This window comes from Sphaeramia orbicularis, chromosome 1, assembly GCF_902148855.1.
Source record: "Sphaeramia orbicularis chromosome 1, fSphaOr1.1, whole genome shotgun sequence".
In the NCBI taxonomy this organism is placed as follows: domain Eukaryota; kingdom Metazoa; phylum Chordata; class Actinopteri; order Kurtiformes; family Apogonidae; genus Sphaeramia; species Sphaeramia orbicularis.
In genome coordinates, this window is record NC_043957.1 from 1,832,224 (window position 1) to 1,851,754 (window position 19,531).

The window sequence follows — 19,531 nt, forward strand, 5'->3', positions numbered from 1 at the left end:
TCTGTGTCATTGTACTGACAAAAACAGTGCTTTTATTCATTCCATGTTTTCTTTTCTGTCTGTTTTAGTCACATGACACACACAGGAGTTAGGACTGGATTGCAGAACCGTTGTTTTTGAGGATTTTGGATGGTCTAATAATTTTTTCCGTGCCTGTATCTGCTCGTGGACCTAAAGGTTCCATCACAGATAATATAAGCACTCATAAAAATAGAAATGAGTAAAACAGCAGTGAGTTTTTACAGGTACTTTTAGCTAATTTTCATTAAACTGACTTTATTTAGTGATAAAAAAGTGCTGCAGTGTTTCTGGTCGACATAGTAAATTGCTTAATATATTAAACATTTATATCTATGAGCTGCTTTTATCGCTTCAGCCTTCACTTGTGTAATTGTAAAAAAGAAAAATAAAGCACATTTCTTGCCACATCAGTAGCAATTTTTAAAAACAGGTGAAAAACGTACCTTTTTTCAACAGCGTTCTGTTGAGTTCAAGGATTCAAGGGTTTTTATTGTCATACCAGCAGACATTTACACATGAGACGGCAGGAAATTTGGTACTTATGGTCCCAGATTTAGCCCAATACGATCTACATATAAACAATATGTACATAAAAAAAGGACTTTTGTGTAATAATAAAAGTAAAGATGAAAAAGAAAAGACGTATGTATAAAAACACGTGTGTGTGCATGTGTGAGTTTAAGTGTGTGTACATATAATATATGTTTACTTACGCTTGTACTCTCTTTTTTTAGGATTGTTTTTTATGTTCTTTACCCGTTATGAAGCACGTTGAGTCTGCCTTGTGCATGAAATGTGCTCTCTAAATAAAGTTGAATTTAATCGAATATAGATATAAAATCAAAATATTCTACTTGTATGTTCAGTCTTTTTCCACCACTGACAACTTCATAAAATACTCGATATATTCAACAAATATAAAACTACAGATCCTAACAGTTGTAACAATTGTATATTTTAAACCTGTCCTGTTTCCTCTGATAGTAATTATAATAATAAAAAGAATCATGTAAATTCTGTTTAGTGTGTAGGTAAGTTCCAATAGAATAGTGAATACTGTTTATACTGAACCTTATTCTGAATCTGTTGTATTAATTTAAGGATTTTTGTCCTGAAAGTCATATAGTTTAAGTGGAAGCTGCTGATTTATGCCTAAAGTATAAACTCTGAGCTGTGCACCCTCGTTAGATTACATTTTTTGTTTCTTAATGACATCCAAACATTTTTATTTTTTAATTTTATTTTTTTATTTTACCTTTACTGAACCAGGAAAACCTCATTTAGATTAAAAATCTCTTTTCCAACAGTGTCCTGGCCAAGGCGGGCAGCAGTTCATTAAATAAGTAAATGTAAAAATAAAAAAGTAAATGCAGCAATAATAAAGACATAAAGAAAAGAAGAACGCTTTCATGATATTCAGTAGATGGACAGTAGTTAGCAGATGAACAGACAGTAGGTGAACTGGTGCATTTACAGAAATGTCAATTAAATTACAATGTCCCTGTTAAATAAGCTTATAAATAAAAAAAAATAATATAAAAAAATAATATAAAAAAGAATAGGATGTCTACTCTGTAATTTTCATGAAACAGACCAAAATTAGTTTTTTATCATGATGAAAACAAAAACAAAAAAGAAAAGGGGAAAATATTGTAATTTGCAAAAACAAATTCATGCAAATTGCACGAGTTGGGGACTTAATGAGTTTTATTTTAATAAGATAAGATAAGACAAGGAAATGTAAGTAATAAGATAAGATAAGATAAGATAAGATAAAATAAGATATAAGATCAGGTAAGATAAGATAAGATAAGATATAAGAGATAAGGTAAGATGCAATATAAGATACAAGATAAGACAAGGAAATGTAAGTAATAAGATAAGATAAGATAAGATAAGATATAAGAGATAAGATAAGGTAAGATACGATATAAGATACAAGATAAGATACAAGGTAAGGTAAGTAATAAGATAAGATAAGATAAGATAAGATAAGATGAGATAAGATCAGATTTATTGAATCTGAGTTGAACTTCTGCTCAGTTAAATTCTGTTGCTTGGTTGAAAATGAAGCCGCTCTGCTTCACTGTGAACTGTTCCAATACTGAACTAAGTTCATTCTTCTCTGTGTGTTTGACAGAACATTTGTGTTGTTTTATGCACAGCTGCTGATTTTGTAGCGTTTCCATGACGACACATCATTTGAGAACAGACTCCTCGGTGAAACCACGGCTAGCAGAAGTTCTAAAGATGACATGGCACCAGATCATTCCAGTCCAAGTGTTATTATGTTTCCTGCTGGTTTCATATCTTCTGGTCTCCGTGGAAACAGCACAAAGCAGCAGCGCTGCTCAGTTCTGGTGCCATCTTTCTTTTTTTTTTGTTTTTTTTTGTTTTTTCTTTCACAAAATTGTTTTCCTCGTGGCAGAGGTGACGGTTCTTAGAATAAATACACCTTCAACCTGTGTTTTCATCAAGTCACCAAGACGTTCAGGCTGCATTTGTTCACTTATATGGAGTTAAAGACGATCAAGTCCAGTATAAACCTGTGGAAAAGGAAACATTTCAACTGAGTAACACAAGATTTACAAGTGAAACTGAAATTTTTGTAGGTTGAGAAGGAGCTGTGTGTTTACAGAAGAGGATTAGGGCCACTGGAAAAAAATAAAAATAAGATCAAATATATATATATTTTTTATTATTCTGACTTTAAACCCAGAATTCTGACTTTTTTTTTTCTCAGAATTCGACTTTAAAGAATTCTGACTTTAAACTTTGAATTCTGACTTTAATTTCAGAATTCTTACTTTTTCTCAGAATTCTGACTTTAAACTAAAAATTCTGACTTTTTTTCTCAGAATTCTGACTTTAAACTAACAATGCTGACTTTAAACTCAGAATTCTGACTTTTTTTCTCAGAATTCTGACTTTAAACTCCGAATTCTGCCTTTTTTCTCAGAATTCTGACTTTGATCTTACACTTCAGACCCATGCTTGGCTCTGAATTCTTCATTCATTCAGCTCCACAGGTCCATCTTCAACCCTATTTCTGACTAATGACACCACAAAGGGGGTTTGGAGCGCTGGCCCTTTAAATGCACAGGAGACACTTCAGGCCCCGCCCCCTCCAGGTTATTGGCTGTGCTGCTCTGTCCGTTCAAACGACAACTGAACATTTTCAGTAATGGGCTCCAAGTTTGGGCAGATTTTCAGTCTGGACTGTAACCGCTGCTGATGACAAACAATGATGGAGAAAAACTGGAGAAGTGTTGGACTGAAGTCTGGAGCTGAAATGAGCAACTGAGACGGAACCAGTTCAAAAAACCTGACAATTTAAGCAGGAATTCAAAAGGTTGTAGAAATCCACTGGATTTTTTGCCAGAATGAATCTACAGATAGTTCTGCAGCAGCTGGAGGGTTCAAATTCAAACAGTCTGAACTATTAGAGTCCAAATACACAAAGAAATGAAGCCCAGACTAAGAACAGTGGGTTTAGACAAATATGAACCTTTAAGGAAGGTTTTTCACTCACAGTGTGTCTGGTTCCACAGATGAAAAGTTGTAAAATACAACTTTGATTCTTGAATTTTTAATTTTTTTTAAACAAGTTAAAGTGAAAAAATATGGATGAAAACATTATTCACCAAATACATGTTAGCCTCAGAGCATTATCACCTAAGTCACACACAAATGGACAAAAGTATGTGGACACATTGAATTCAGGTGTTTCTTTTCTAACAGGGGCCTGGGATACAAAACAATAATAACACAGTTCATAATCTAGTTTTATACTGGGATAAATATCACTGCATTGGTTCGTTTGGGTTAAACTGATGGATGACAGAGACGGTTTTGACTTAATTTCTCTCAACGTTGATTTTCTTCTAAATCTGTGACTCTAAATTTCTAAAATATTTTACATGTTCTCAGTGTAAATAATACTTTTCTTCCACATCTAAACATCTACTTTCATCACAGCTGACTGAGGACAAAAAATCTACCATTAAACTTTAATAAAACAGTGACGTTTCTAAACTATATGGACATAAATATTGGGACGTATCATGTCTATAGCTGCAAGATGTCCTGTTCATGAGGAGTTGAATGAATGAATGAATGAATGAATGAATGAAATCTTTATTTCGAACATGTAGACAGTGAAATCAAAACAAACATCAACCAACAAAATATAAGTACTGGTACATAAATGATTGATAAGCAAACAAACCACAAAAATAAATAAATAAATAAATAAAAATAAAAATAAAAATAATAATAAGATAAAGAAAACAAATGAAATGGAATTATACATGCCCAAAAAGGAGTAGGAAGAAGTAAAAACGTATGTACTCCTACCCCCAATTACTTACTTATTTGAGATGAAAACATCAATATTTATGATATTTATCCCAATATAAAAGTATATTATCATATTTGTCATTATTGTTTTGTATCCCAGACCTGTGTTAGAAAAGAAACACCTGAACTCAACGTGTCCACATACTTTTGTCCGTATAGTGGATGAATATGCTGTGATGCTAATGCTGATGTGTGTGTTTTTGCCTCAGTGGCTGAATCTGCATCTGTATTTTCACACTTGTACTTGTCTGTTTAGGTTTTTTGCAGCTTTACTGGCCTTGGATTCTATTCAGGAAATCAACATGTAACAGATTACAGCAGTATATGAGCGTGTTCACCTCGTAAAGCTGCTCTGTTAATTATGTTTCACACAGACACTGGGACGCTAAGACACTTGATGCTAGTTGTAAAATGCAGCACTATTGTAAAAACATGATTTCAGTCATTTCTGGGCTGTTCTTCTCGTGTTTCTTTGTTGGCTGCGGTGCAAATTCATCAACCAAGTCTTCATTTCCTTCTTTTCTCTCGGAGCCAGAAGGCGAACAGTGGCCTGTTGTAAATGTGTTTGATCTGCAGATTCCCCTGGTGGACGCTGAAAACGCTGAGAAATTAACATATTTCCAACACAATTGGTTGTAAAGCCTTGACATTTAAAGGGAGTTGAACAGAAGCAGCATTGTGAACAGGTCTGTAAAGTGGAAACATTACTGATGCCGCTCGTCCTAAACACCACTTGGCATCACAAAAAAACAACAAACTAAGAACTGATTTGTCCGCATAAACGACGCCATGACTGAAATAGTCTGTGAAGTGATGAAACAGAGCTGAGGGGCGTCACAAAACATCTATGTGAAGGAAGACTGAAGCACTGCTCTGTGAGGTCAAAGGTCTGGAAAGTGCACTATAGTAGAACACACACACACACACACACTCGGCCAACATCAAACAGTTCAGTGATGAGGATGTTCTGTTCATGTTCATGGGGGGGTGGGGGTGGGGGGGTGGAGTGGAAAAACTGAAGCAGGGCTCAGGTCCTGAGGTGGCTTCAGCAGAAGGTTAGAATGACTCTGTGGAACTAAAGCAGCTCCACACACATGATAATCTGACTGTTTTGGCTCCGATTTTCCCCTTCCAGACCAAGGACGACAAACCCCAGATTATTTGATGTTTTATAAGATTATCCTGTGGTCTGAGGTGTGTTCAGAGGGAATCAAGGTCAAGGTCAAGGTTCCTTTATTTGTACCCGTAGGTAGATTTGTTTTGCAGTCTAGGTGACTGCCTTGGCATTACAACAACACATACATTAAACATGTGAGACAGGCACTGGATCAGGCTTACAGACAGGACAATAATGCTCAGTGTTCCACCGTTCATCGGCATTTGGAATTTTTCCTGATAATCGGCTCCAAAAACGGGTCACAGTCAGCAATCATAATCTGTGTGTCATTCGTTCTTTTCACATTCAATTGAGAATCCAAAATCGGAAAACGAAAAAATGACTCATGTTACGTCACAGAAACACTGGATAGTAACTTGACAGTCAACAAAGAAGCGGTCAACCCCAGTCATGTACAATAGTAATAAATTAAACCAAATCTGAATCCAAATCTACAGAGAACATCAAAGGTAGAACAGCTTCTCTGTCCTTATGTGTCGTTTTTCCTCCTCTGTTTCCATCAAATAATCAAAGAACAAACACCTTTAGCCATAGAAATGATAACACTGGTCAACAACAAATGTATTGTTGAAGTTTTTTGAGCTGATTTCGGATCATTTTGGTGCTGAATCCAAAAATCACATTCATTTTGCTCAATCAGGTCAACTTTCTGAACTCTGCTACATATTGGCTTTTGAACATTTTTGCTTACATTTATAGCATTTTCACATCATATGATACAAAATTCTTTCATATTTCTTGCAATAAACGAGTTCTGAAGATTTGACTTTTGCCAATTTATGATTAATGTTTTTTATTTAATATTACAGGTGAATGAAATGGCTTCGACTAGAAGATCTTGCAAAAATAAGCCTGACGTATTCTGCTACATCTGCGCTGAATACACCATTGTACCTAACAGGAATCAAGTCACAAGTTTCATGAAGTGTGCTTACCAATCTGATTTTGGTATTAATTATTATATTTTGTGAGAAGATCAAATTTTTCAAAATCAAATTAGCAAAAAACACCTGACCTGATTGAGAAAAACAGATGTCATTTTTGGATTTAGCGGTGCAAAATGGTCCGAATTCAGCTGAAAAAACCTAGACAACTTGCAAAAAACATTTTTTTGGAACCCAGTGTAATCCGTCTATCATTTGTTCTTTTCACATTCAATTGAGAATCCAAAATCGGAAAACGAAAAAATGACTCGTGTTACATCACAGAAACACTGGATAGTAACTTGACAGTCAACAAACAAGCGGTCAACCCCAGTCATGTACAATAGTAATAAATTAAACCAAATCTGAATCCAAATACACAGAGAACATCAAAGGTAGAACAGCTTCTCTGTCCTTATGCGTCGTTTTTCCTCCTCTGTTTCCATCAAATAATCAAAGAACAAACACCTTTAGCCATAGAAATGACTATAAATGAACATAACGTATGGTCCTCCATGCTGGTTTGTTTACATCTAACTCCCATAATTCCTTGCGCTCAGGCAGTTTGCTGTGACTTGCCTGGAACGTTACAAAGTCATGAGTTGTGGTTTGAAGTCGTGACTTACGAGCTCAAAAACCGTCCCTGAACGCAGCATCAGACTACTGTTGTTACTCCATAACTGTGTAGTGGTCCTTGGTTAGACGTGGCTCAGTGTCCACCCTAAACACAACCTGAATCCCAGTCCATTATGGCCGTGGTTTGACTGTTTCCACCACAGCTCATTGGACTTGGAATAAAACATGACGTGCAGAAAAATCTACATTTCATGAAAGTAAAACCCATGAGCCCAGTCCACCTGCTGTCGCTGTACCTGTGCAGATGGTACGGGGGTCTGATCTGAGCCGGACCTGGGTTCAGCGGAGGATTAGCAGGTCCAGGCTGGGACTGGGATCAGGTAACCACAGCCACGGTGTTGGGCCCATGAGCAAGGCATTTTAGCCAAGTGTGTCTGTTTGATCCAGCTACAGGATAAATGAGAACCAGCTTCTTCTGCTTCTTCCATCCTCTGACTCTAACCAATGACAGAAAGAGTAGATGTTAACATAAAGAGATGTTCATGGTAGAGAGAGGAGAGGCACCACTGAACAGTTCCATGTGTCAAGAGTTAAAGCTGATGGAGATACAAGTAAAGACCAGATAAGATAAGATAAGATAAGACGAGATAAGATAAGACAAGAAAAGACAAGATAAGATGAGATAAATACAATGACATGAGATAAGATAAACTGAGGTAAGATGAGATAAACTGAGATAAGATAAGATTAAATGAGATGAGATAAGATAAGGTCAGATAAGATAAATACAATGACATGAGATGAGATAAACTGAGATAAGATGAGATGAGATAAGATAAACTGAGATAAGATAAGATAAATTGAGATAAAATGAGATGAGATAAAATAACATTTATGATGGTGTAGGATGGTCTTCTTTGTCAGCTCACAGACTGAATCATTGGCGTATTTTCATTTATAAGTCTATCCCAGGTCTGCTCCATCCTACCTTCAGACCTACATCAGCTGTAGAACCACAGACTCTTCTAATCTGCGTTCTCAGGATCTTTTCTTGTTGTCTGTTCCTAAGGGTAGAACTGAACAGGGGAAAAAGGCCTTCAGGTTTACGGCCCCATTCACCTGGAATGAACGACAAAAAGACCTGAAACTGAAGGATCTGGTTTGGTTGGACACTTTTAAGAGGACGTTGTATGACTTAGAGAGGGAGACATGTGTCTGCAGATGTTCTACCTGACACACTTTTGTCTACATTTCATGAGCACTTTTTGCAGAGTTGACTTTGGAAGGTTTGACTGTCTATGTGCTTTTTGTGTATTCGTTTTATGTGTGGAAGTCTGTAACTGTTTAATGTACTGCTGCCCGTCTGGGCCAGGACACTGTTGAAAAAGAGATTCTTAATCTCAATGAGGTTTTCCTGGTTAAATAAAGGTAAAATAAAATAAATAATTAAAAAAAAAAAAAAAGAGAGATGAGATAAGAAAAACTAGGATAAGATAAGATAAATTGAGATGAGATGAGCTAAATTAGGATAAAATAAGATGAGATTTTATTGATCCCTCTATGAGGAAATTTGACAGTTGGCAGCAGAAAGTTACAAAAATAAAGTGCAGAAGACAGGCTTAAAATATACAGCATGAAATATAAAGATAAAAAAGAAATGTAGATTTAAATGATATATACATATTTACTCTATAGATGTACAGTTCATAACATCTAAGTCATGGACATTTTTAGTTTAGGTTCTGGTCCATATGACCGTCACATAGACGGGTCTGAGGACCCTGGGCCACAGCAGACAAAAACTGTAGTTCAGTTGTAGTTCAGTTGTAGTTCAGTTTTAGTTCAGTTGTAGTTCAGTTGTAGTTCAGTTGTAGTTCAGTTGTAGTTTAGTTGTAGTTCAGGTGTAGTTCAGTTGTAGTTCAGTTGTAGTTCAGTTGTAGTTTAGGTGTAGTTCAGTTGTAGTTCAGTTGTAGTTCAGTTGTAGTTTAGTTGTAGTTCAGTTGTAGTTCAGTTGTAGTTTAGTTGTAGTTTAGTTGTAGTTCAGGTGTAGTTCAGTTGTAGTTCAGTTGTAGTTCAGTTGTAGTTCAGTTCAGTTGTAGTTCAGTTGTAGTTCAGTTGTAGTTCAGTTGTAGTTTAGTTTAGTTGTAGTTCAGTTGTAGTTTAGTTGTAGTTCAGTTGTAGTTTAGCTGTAGTTTAGTTGTAGTTCAGTTGTAGTTTAGTTGTAGTTCAGTTGTAGTTCAGTTGTAGTTCAGTTGTAGTTCAGTTGTAGTTCAGTTGTAGTTCAGTTGTAGTTCAGTTGTAGTTCAGTTGTAGTTCAGTTGTAGTTTAGTTGTAGTTCAGTTGTAGTTCAGTTGTAGTTCAGTTGTAGTTTAGTTGTAGTTTAGTTGTAGTTCAGTTGTAGTTCAGTTGTAGTTCAGTTGTAGTTCAGTGGTCTCTTTTCTCTTCTTCTCTGTGCTCCTATTCAAATCAATCCCAGACAGGACTCTGCTGCTTTAGTCTCCATGTTTCCAGGTAGAGTGGGGACCAGAAGACGACTGGAAACCACAAGTGAACACAAGTGACGGAGCAAAAAGTGTCGTATGGAGACAGCACAGAAAACTGAGAGAGACAAAGAAATCCATTGAACATCAATCTGACATTGACAAAGACCAAAACCAAGGGAATCTGATCCAGAATTTGTATCTGTTTTAGTTAGTTTAGTAAACACACAATACAGTTTCAGTTAGGTATGTTTTTTTCTTTAAATTCTAGTTTTAATTTATTTCAGTGAATGAAAATGTTTTGACAGTTCCAGTTTTGGTCATTTCATTAGTTCTTGTTAACGATAAGAACCTTGGTCCTGTCGCGGCCTCAGTGTCTGGAACATCTGAGTTCATATCAGTCATAGATCTGTGGGATCTGAGGGAATCCTTTTGTTTTGTCTTAGGGCGACTCTAACGCTGGAAACGTACGCAGCCAATCAGCCGAACCGAAGACTGTGTGTGTGTGTGTGTGTGTGTGTGTGTGTGTGTGTGTGTGTGTGTGTGTGTGTGTGCAGAGTGAACTTAATAAGCTGTCAGTGAACTAAGCTCCTCAGAGAATTTTTTTACCCATAAAGCATCTCTACACCACTTAGCTCAGCTCAACTCTCCCTCCGTCAGGGGAGGGGTCAAAGGCGGGGGGGGGCAGAGTGAGAGGTCTGACGTGAGACATCATTCCACAGCTGCTTCACAGATGGTTGGAGCTGACACACACACGTCTGACCTTTTCTCATCTATATATCTAAGTAAGCAGGCCGCGGCTACGGCAGCAGCGCACTGCAGACACTGTACGGAAGGAACTCTGCCTCCTCACATTCTGAATTACAAAACCATGGGATTTCTAGCACGGATTTTTTTTGCACTGAAATTAAGTATCTGAATTTTTTGCATCTGAATTTTTAAATTCTAAATTTATGAACATATTGAATTCAGAGACAAACAATTCAGATACTTAATTTCAACGCAAAAAAAAAATCAGATACTTAATTTCAGTGCAAAACAAACAAAAACAAAAAAATTTAGATACTTAATTTCAGTGCAAAAAAAAAAAAATCAGATACTTAATTTCAGTGCAAAAAAAAAAAAAAAAAGAAAGAAATTCAGATACTTAATTTCAGTGCAAAAACAAAAAATCAGATAGTTAATTTCAGTGCAAAAAATAAATAAATAAATAAATGAATAAATTCAGATACTTAATTTCAGTGCCAAAAAAATTCAGAAACTTAATTTCAGTGCAAAAAAAAAAAAAATTCAGATACTTAATTTCAGTGCAAAAAAAAAAAAAAAAAAAATTCAGATGCTTAATTTCAGTGCAAAAACAAAATTCAGATACTTAATTTCAGTGCGAAAAATAAATCAGATAGCTAATTTCAGTGCAAAATAAATAAATAAATAAATTCAGATACTTAATTTCAGTACAAAAAAAAATTCAGATACCTAATTTCAGTGCAAAAAAAAAATCAGATACTTAATTTCAGTGCAAAAAAATTCAGTGCTACAAATTCCTCGTCTTTTATGATTCTAAATCTGATGACACAGGTTTCCTTCCATCCTGTTAGGTTTGGTTGGAAACATGTTGCCGAGGCTCTGATTGGTTCCACAGACTTGAAGTCCAGTCTGTTCTCTGTTGAATGTGAATGAGACGCAGCACAAATATGTAAGGGTGATGTGTTGATGAGTGTGGAACCATGTCTGACATTCCCCTCTGAGCTTCTGTGGATACACCTAATAGTTTTTAACATGATCATCTGCATTAAAATGTTTGGGTTTTTTTGCATGTGTTCATAAAGTAACAACCACAGACTGTGCAGAACCTATACAGACCCACTGCTACTTTTGTGGCAGTTCCCACAGGATTTTTTTCCTCTGTTTTTAACTTTTCCTCAATTTATTCTAATATTATGCTCAGTATTTTGTATTCTTAAGTGAAAATCTGGTATTTTCCTGTATCTAATGTACAGAGCATGACTGATGTCCATAAAAGCTCAAGTTAAAGATTAAGGTTATTATTTCAAAAAACAGAGAAACTGGAGGAAAAAGTGACTTTTTCAGTCAAATCTGTGACTAACTGAACATAACCCCAGTGTGTCCGTCCACTGTCACTGATCCAACTGCATGGGTTTGACTGGAGAATCAGTGTTGTAGAAGATGACAGTGTTTCCATGGTAACTATGGACACACTTATTATTTTGTTCATTTTATTCATTTTATTTGTTTTTATTAATTTGTTGCCTATTTTATTTTGTTCTTCAATTCTGCTGAGTTTTATGGTTTATTTTATTCATGTTTCTCATTATTTTGTTGATTATTTATTCATTTTTGTTCATTTTATTGGCTGTTTTTGTTGCCTATTTTATCATTTTTTAAATTTCATTTAAGTAACTTACTTTTTCACATTATTGATTATATTGTAAATTTTCCTCTTTTTTTTTCCATTTTATTCAATATATAAATAAACCAGGCATCTCCATCCACTGTCATTGATCCAACTCCATGGGTTTGACTGGTGAATCAGTGTTGTAGAAGATGACAGTGTTTCCACGGTAACTATGGACACACTTATTATTTTGTTCATTTTTATTCATTTCATTTGTTTTTGTTAATTTGTTGCCCATTTTATGTTTTTCTTCAGTTTTACTCAGTTTGGTGGCTTATTTTATTCATGTTACTTATTATTTTGTTGATTTCTTATTCATTTTTGTTCATCTCATTGGCTGTTTTTGTTATTTATTTTGTTATTTTTTAATTTCATTTTAATAATTTTTGTACTTATTTTTTCACATTATTTATTATATTGTAAATTGTTCTTTTTTTTTTTTTTTTTTTTTCCATTTTATTCAATATATAAATAAACCAGGCATCTCCATCCACTGTCATTGATCCAACTCCATGGGTTTGACTGGTGAATCAGTGTTGTAGAAGATGACAGTGTTTCCACGGTAACTATGGACACACTTATTATTTTGTTCATTTTTATTCATTTCATTTGTTTTTGTTAATTTGTTGCCTATTTTATGTTTTTCTTCAGTTTTACTCAGTTTGGTGGCTTATTTTATTCATGTTACTTATTATTTTGTTGATTTCTTATTCATTTTTGTTCATCTCATTGGCTGTTTTTGTTATTTATTTTGTTATTTTTTAATTTCATTTTAATAATTTTTGTACTTATTTTTTCACATTATTTATTATATTGTAAATTGTTCTTTTTTTTTTTTTTTTTTCCATTTTATTCAATATATAAATAAACCAGGCATCTCCATCCACTGTCATTGATCCAACTCCATGGGTTTGACTGGTGAATCAGTGTTGTAGAAGATGACGGTGTTTCCATGGTAACTACGGAGCCTCTGAACGTCCAAATATGGTCATATCTGATGACCATGAAAAGATGAAGAACTGTATTTGACACCAGTTATTGACATGTATTGTTAGGATCAGTGGATCAACAGTTGTTTAAGTTTTTCTATCAGTCAATGATGTCGGTCACCAGTGGATGTTGGACTGTCTCCCTGTAGGCTTTTTGGGGCCGGAATTGACCATATTTGGACAAAAGGGGTGGAGCTACAGGGGCCTGAGGGGTTCTGGGTGAGCTGATGCTGAATGCTAGAGCACTAACTGGGTCAAATGGTAAACTTCCTAAAGCGTTTATGCAGTCTTGTTAGTGAAGCGTATGAACTACAGTGGAGCGTCTGTCACTAGAATATATGTTTGATTAAAGGAAGTCTAACTTTAAAAGCCCTCTGTTTGACCTGACATCCTCTAAATGGAGGGAAAACTGAAAGATAGATCCCAGATCACTTATTAGAAATTCCAAATCCAACAAATGAGACTAGAGGGAGTCCTGGAAAATCTGTGTGTTATTAGTTCTTTTCATATTCAATTGAGAATCCACACGAAAAATTTAAAAAAATGACTCATTCTTTCATTATTCATGTCCAAATCAAACATCAAAAAACGAGTTGTTTTTCATTCTTTCGATTGTACGCACAAATTAAAAATTGGAAATAATCAAATGGACTAAATGTGGGGTTTGATGTTGACATTTCTGAGATCTGATTTGGGAGTTCCTGCCTTCTTCATGTGTTGGTTTTAGTGTCTTCTCCTTGGATCGTCTCCCATGGACCCACTGTATCAGACGAAACACCTGGAGGATCCACACCAGTTTTTCAGCTGCCATGTCGTCCTCCTTCACAGTAACGCGTTTACTGTCTCTGAATAACACCAACTTCTGCATTACGACCAAAAACACCTGTTTTTTTCATTTTCTGAGACCGGATGTTGTCATTTTGAAGGAAAGCGCGTTAAAGCCACCGTACAGAATCTGACATCGTAGACATGCTCCCTCTACGAACGTCCACAAACTCCAGATTTCGCACAAACTGGAAGATTCGCACAAACCCAGCGTTCGTCAGAATCTTTGTGACCTCGGTGGCATTAGCGCTGTTTCCTTGAAAATGACAACACCCAGTCTCAGAAAATGAAAAAAACAGGCATTTTTGGTCAGTTTTTCCATTTCTAACTTTCTTTTTTATGTTATCAGAAAGAGAAAACAAAAATCAGTCTGTTTTTCAAATTTGGTTTATCTGTTTTTACACTGAAGAAGAAAAACATCTTGAAATTCAACTTTAATTCCTCCATTTTAAAACAAAAATCAATTAACCACTAGTTTTTCTTTTGTTTCTGAAATGAAAATCCAATTCCCAACAGATCCACTGACCCTCAACACACCAACAAGTCAGAACTTCTGGGTCAAACCAAATCACAAATGAAAAATGTCAACATGAAACCCCACATTTGGTCCATTTGATTATTTCCAATTTTTAATTTGTGCGTACAATGGAAAGAATGAAAAACAACTGGTTTTTTTTATTTTTGATTTGTACATTTGTACATTTTTAATGCTGCTAATCAGATGTTTCCCCACATTTTCACATACTCTAATACTAGTTATTATTCACTTCATGGAGATAATATGCCAAAAAAAAAAAAAAAGTTTTGTTTGTTGATTTACACTCAAACACGTCAGTGCAGATCAGGTTTATCAAGAACAGCGTAGTTTCAGTAACAGTATGAACTGCAGTGTATGGGATGATGCATACGTGTCCACTGTGTTGGCTTTTCGAGCGCTGAAATATTTTGTTTGATCATGTTTTATGGTTCTTTGTTATCTGATTTTATGTGCTCCAAATAAGAACTACACGAACTAACCAGCTAACTAACACTGATATGGAATTAAAACAATAAAACCCATGAGTATACAAGAGAACAGCTGGAGAAGAACTGCCCACTGGAGTGACCACTGGAGTGACCACTGGAGTGACCACTGGAGTGACCACTGTGCATGAAAGGGTTAATGCACAGGTGATGTGTCCCAGACTTTACCAAAGCACTGTTGATACAGCTTTGGTTTAGCGCCACCAGAGGGGACTGTCATTGATTTGGAATTAAATACAAATGTGGGTTTTTTCCTCATATTCCAGTCGGATAAGTTCATCCAAACTGTTATCCAGCGCTGGCACAGCAGTAAAACAAAATGTCAACATAGATCAGCACATCAAATCAGACTGCATCCTCTCTTCTGGAGCTTCAAGCTGCAACACTTTGTAGTTTTTTGCATCATTGGACACATGGTATAACACATAATTCCCTTTCAGCATGTTATAATTCAGATGGTGTGACAGGAAACACAATGTACCTGTTTTCAGGCTGTGGAACTCACAGTCTATGCTACAGTGTCTGATGGAAACACAGGTGTTATCGGACAGACCGTCTACTGAACAGTTTTTATCCCAGGGCCAAAACTGAGGGGAATAGAAGAGTGGAAATGCTGAATGAGGTCTGGGCTAAATGAGGGTGTTTTATGGCCTTTTATACTTCCACTGACACTTTTCTATGCTGCTTTTTTTTTTTTTTACATATTTATGTCATCAGGGTTTTTCTTCTGTATTTATACTCTTTTATCTACATTACACTGTGTTACAAAAAAATATTTTTTGCAAGTTGTCTCGGTTTTTTCAGCTGAATTAGGACCATTTTGCACCGCTAAATCCAAAAATGACATCTGTTTTTCTCAATCAGGTCAGGTTTTTTGGCTAATTTGATTTTGAAAAATTTGATCTTCTCACAAAATATAATAATTAATACTAAAATAAGATTGGTAAGCACACTTTATGAAACTTGTGACTTGATTCCTGTTAGGTACAATGGTGTATTCAGCGCAGATGTAGCAGAATACGTCAGGCTTATTTTTGCAAGATCTTCTAGTCGAAGCCATTTCATTCACCTGTAATATTAAAAAAAACATTAATCATAAATTGGCAAAAGTCAAATCTTCAGAATTTGTTTATTGCAAGAAATATGAAAGAATTTTGTATCATATGATGTGAAAATGCCCATAAATGTAAGCAAACATGTTCAAAAGCCAATATGTAGCATAGTTCAGAACGTTGACCTGATTGAGAAAAATGAATGTGATTTTTGGATTCAGCACCAAAATGATCCTAAATCAGCTCAAAAAACTGAAACAATACATTTGTTGTTGACCAGTGTTATTTATACTTTTATGGCACCTGAAGACAATTCCACTTTACACTGGAAATGGACTGAATAAAAGGCAAAGGTAACAACTGAAACCAAATTCACCTGAACTGAACATGTCCCAGTACTTTTGTCTGTGTGTGTGACTTAGGCACTTCTGCTGTGAAGGTGATGCTGTATTTGAATGTTCATCTCGTCCAGGGGTCTGCAGATCATGGCTCCGGGGCCAAATGTGGCTCTTTAGCGTCTCTCTGTCTCCCCTGGTCAAAAAACATACAGAACATTTTGAAATGAACTGAATGAGTGTGTACTTTTGAATATTGTTATGGGCCCAAAACTATTCTAACCTTGTTTATCTGCACAATGTGTTGGCTAGACACAGAATAAAAAACAAAACAACAAAAAAACAATTACACTATGCCTATAAATAATGACAACTTCAAAGTTTGGTCTTTGTTTTAGTTCAAAAAATAACATTAAATTAGGAAAATGTTAATTTAACAAACTCTCCTGTACCAATAAAATGTGACTAACCTGAACAAATGTGTCCAACCTGAAATGTCTGTATTAAATTCAGTCCAGTCTGAACTCTTTTCTTCCTGTTCCTCAGTGTTTAGTGTCTTTGGAGATCTGATCCAGAATGCACATGTAGCTGAGGCATAATATTGTTCAAATTGCACTTATGTAATTTCAGTTTTTTCAGGTTCTTCACATCTTTATGGTTTGGATGGTTTATAAAACTAAGTATTTTCATGATTTAATGTTTTTTTGCACTCAAACACAGACATAAATTGTCATTTGTCATTATTTCTCGGTTCTTCTGTTCTTATTTGACTGGTTCAGTCCACTGCAGATCAGATCAGACTGAATATGGAACCTGAAAGAACAGGAGTTTGAGAACCCTGCTTTAAATATTTTTTTTTTCATGGCTCCAGTCAGATTTCCTTCTTTGTTTTTTGAGACAAAAATGGCTCTTTAGGTTGTAAATCTTGCCAACCACTGAACTAGTTAAAGCAAGTGGAGGAAATGACATGCATGGTTCAGGATAATAATGATCCCCTGTAGTTAAATAATGAGGAGTTAATTAACCCTTTCATGCATAGTGGTCACTCCAGTGGTCACTCCAGTGGTCAGTTGTTCTCCAGCTGTTCTCTTGTATATTCATGGGTTTGGTTGTTTTAGTTCCAGATCAGCCAACACAGTGGACACTAATGAATACAGTGCTATTCATACCATTACTGTAACTTTGCTGTTCTTAATAAACCTGATCTGCACGAACATGTTTGAGTGTCAATCAAATGCTAATTGATATTAGACTGTAATTAACAGGGGTTTTTTTTTGTTTTTGGTTTTTTTTTTGATATTATCTCCATGAAGTGAAGAATAACTAGTATTAGAGTATGTTGAAATGTGAAAAAACATCAGATTAGCAGCATTAAAAACGTTTTTATTGCATAGTTTTCCATGTCACTAGTCGCTTTTCCATCGGACATCTGCCCAAAACTTTACCCATATTTACTAAATGTCAAAAAAACACAAGTGCGTAATGTCGGTTTTTCCATTAAATCTCAAATGTGATGATTTATTTATTATCATGAGATGACATGAGAAGTCATTCCATAAACATGCTGATGAACATAAATATGGTGTTGATTTACAGATATATTCATTATTATTATATATTACCCCTCTATCTCGTACAAAACTAAGAAACGATTGGGTTTCCTGGTGTGTCCACACATACTGCCACATGTTTCTTCTTCTTCTTCTCTTGTTGTAACATCTGTCAACATCTGTGTTTTTTAATTCACCTGACTGTAGTTGCAAAAAAAAGGTCTTTCCATTGCAGTTTTGTGTGATATACCATTTGCACTATGCCTGAAAATCCACCTCTTGCCAGCGCAAAAACTTTTAATTGAAAAAAGTTATATGAGGGTCAATGGAAAAACGACTACTTTCTGATATTAGGTTTTAAATACATGTTTCTTTGCTTCAAATTAAATGCATGGTGTCCGGCTGAGTGGACATTTTTATAACTTCTTAAAAAAAACCCTCATGTCTAAAGAGGAATAAAAACACTCAGGAAAAATATCTTGGCAAAGGTTCTCATAATTCCCGCATGAAAGGGTTAATGAAGCATCACCATCAGGGAAATATGAATGAAACCTGGTGTTGTTTTGTAGACAATGAGAGAGTCACATGTGAAAACATATAAGTGTTGTAACGTTCTGACATTGTGTGACCTGGTGTGTTGAGCTGCAGCTGTGGAAGGCTTGTAAACGGAGCAGGATTAGCAGGTTTGTGATGGCGTTGCTTCTGTCCTGTAGTCACATCAGCTCTGGAAGTGCACTCATGTCACGGCTTTGACTCTTTTGTGTCGGAAAAAGAAAAGTCTGGAGTGAATCTGCCACAAAAGCCTCTCTCCAGTGGAAAGCGGGGGCTTATTCAGCTAATCCCACTTAGTGTTCACTGTGGCCTGCAGCTGCTGTGAGTGGAAGTGTGCTTATTCTCACTCTGTTTCAACACCGGCGGCACAAAAACATGTCATTGTGTCTTTCTATGAACTGCGGGTACTTACAATTTCAATGTGATTTGTCATTTAATGATGTAAAAGACAGGAGGTACAGCGGATGATGGATGCACAGAATCTTTGGCACCAGAAAACGGATCTTATACACCGATTCTGGTAGATTTATATATTTAGGCAAGAAAAATAAGGATCTTAATATATAAATAAGATGACTACTGTTTTTATTACATATTTGCATTGGCTTTTTCTGGATTAACCCAAGTTCTAGCACTTAAATCTAATTCTAAACTAAACAGTCAGAGAGTGTGCACCCTCACCCTTTTAGATTATGAATAATTCCACTAATATGTTTCAGCTGCAACAGGTTCTTTAACCCTTTAACTGATGCAGTAGCTTCTCATGTCTTAAACAACCATCAGTTTGTAGCAAGAATAAAAATCAGACTGTGTTTGAACCCATAAAGACCCAGACCTACTTTTATGTCAGCTCCCAAATGAAGTTTTCTCTCTATTTAACCTTTCTTAAGTCATTTATCTCCTTTTATTGTAATATTATCCACTACATTTTGTGTGTATGTGTGTGTGTGTGTGTGTGTGTGTGTGTGTGTGTGTGTGTGTGTGTGTGTGTGTGTGTGTGTGTGTGTAAATCATGCAGACATTCATTAAATCTCAGAGTAAATTTGAAGGTTATTAAATCAAAACAGATAAAACTGAAGAAAAAGTGACATTATTAACAGGATATATGATTACCTGAACATAAAAACAAGAAACTGAGAAACTGCATTTTATTGAAATTATTGACATGTATTGATAAGATAAAGGTTTCAACAGTTCTTAAACAGTTTAGATCAGTAGATGCTATCAGTGACTGTTTAGATCTTTGAGGTTTA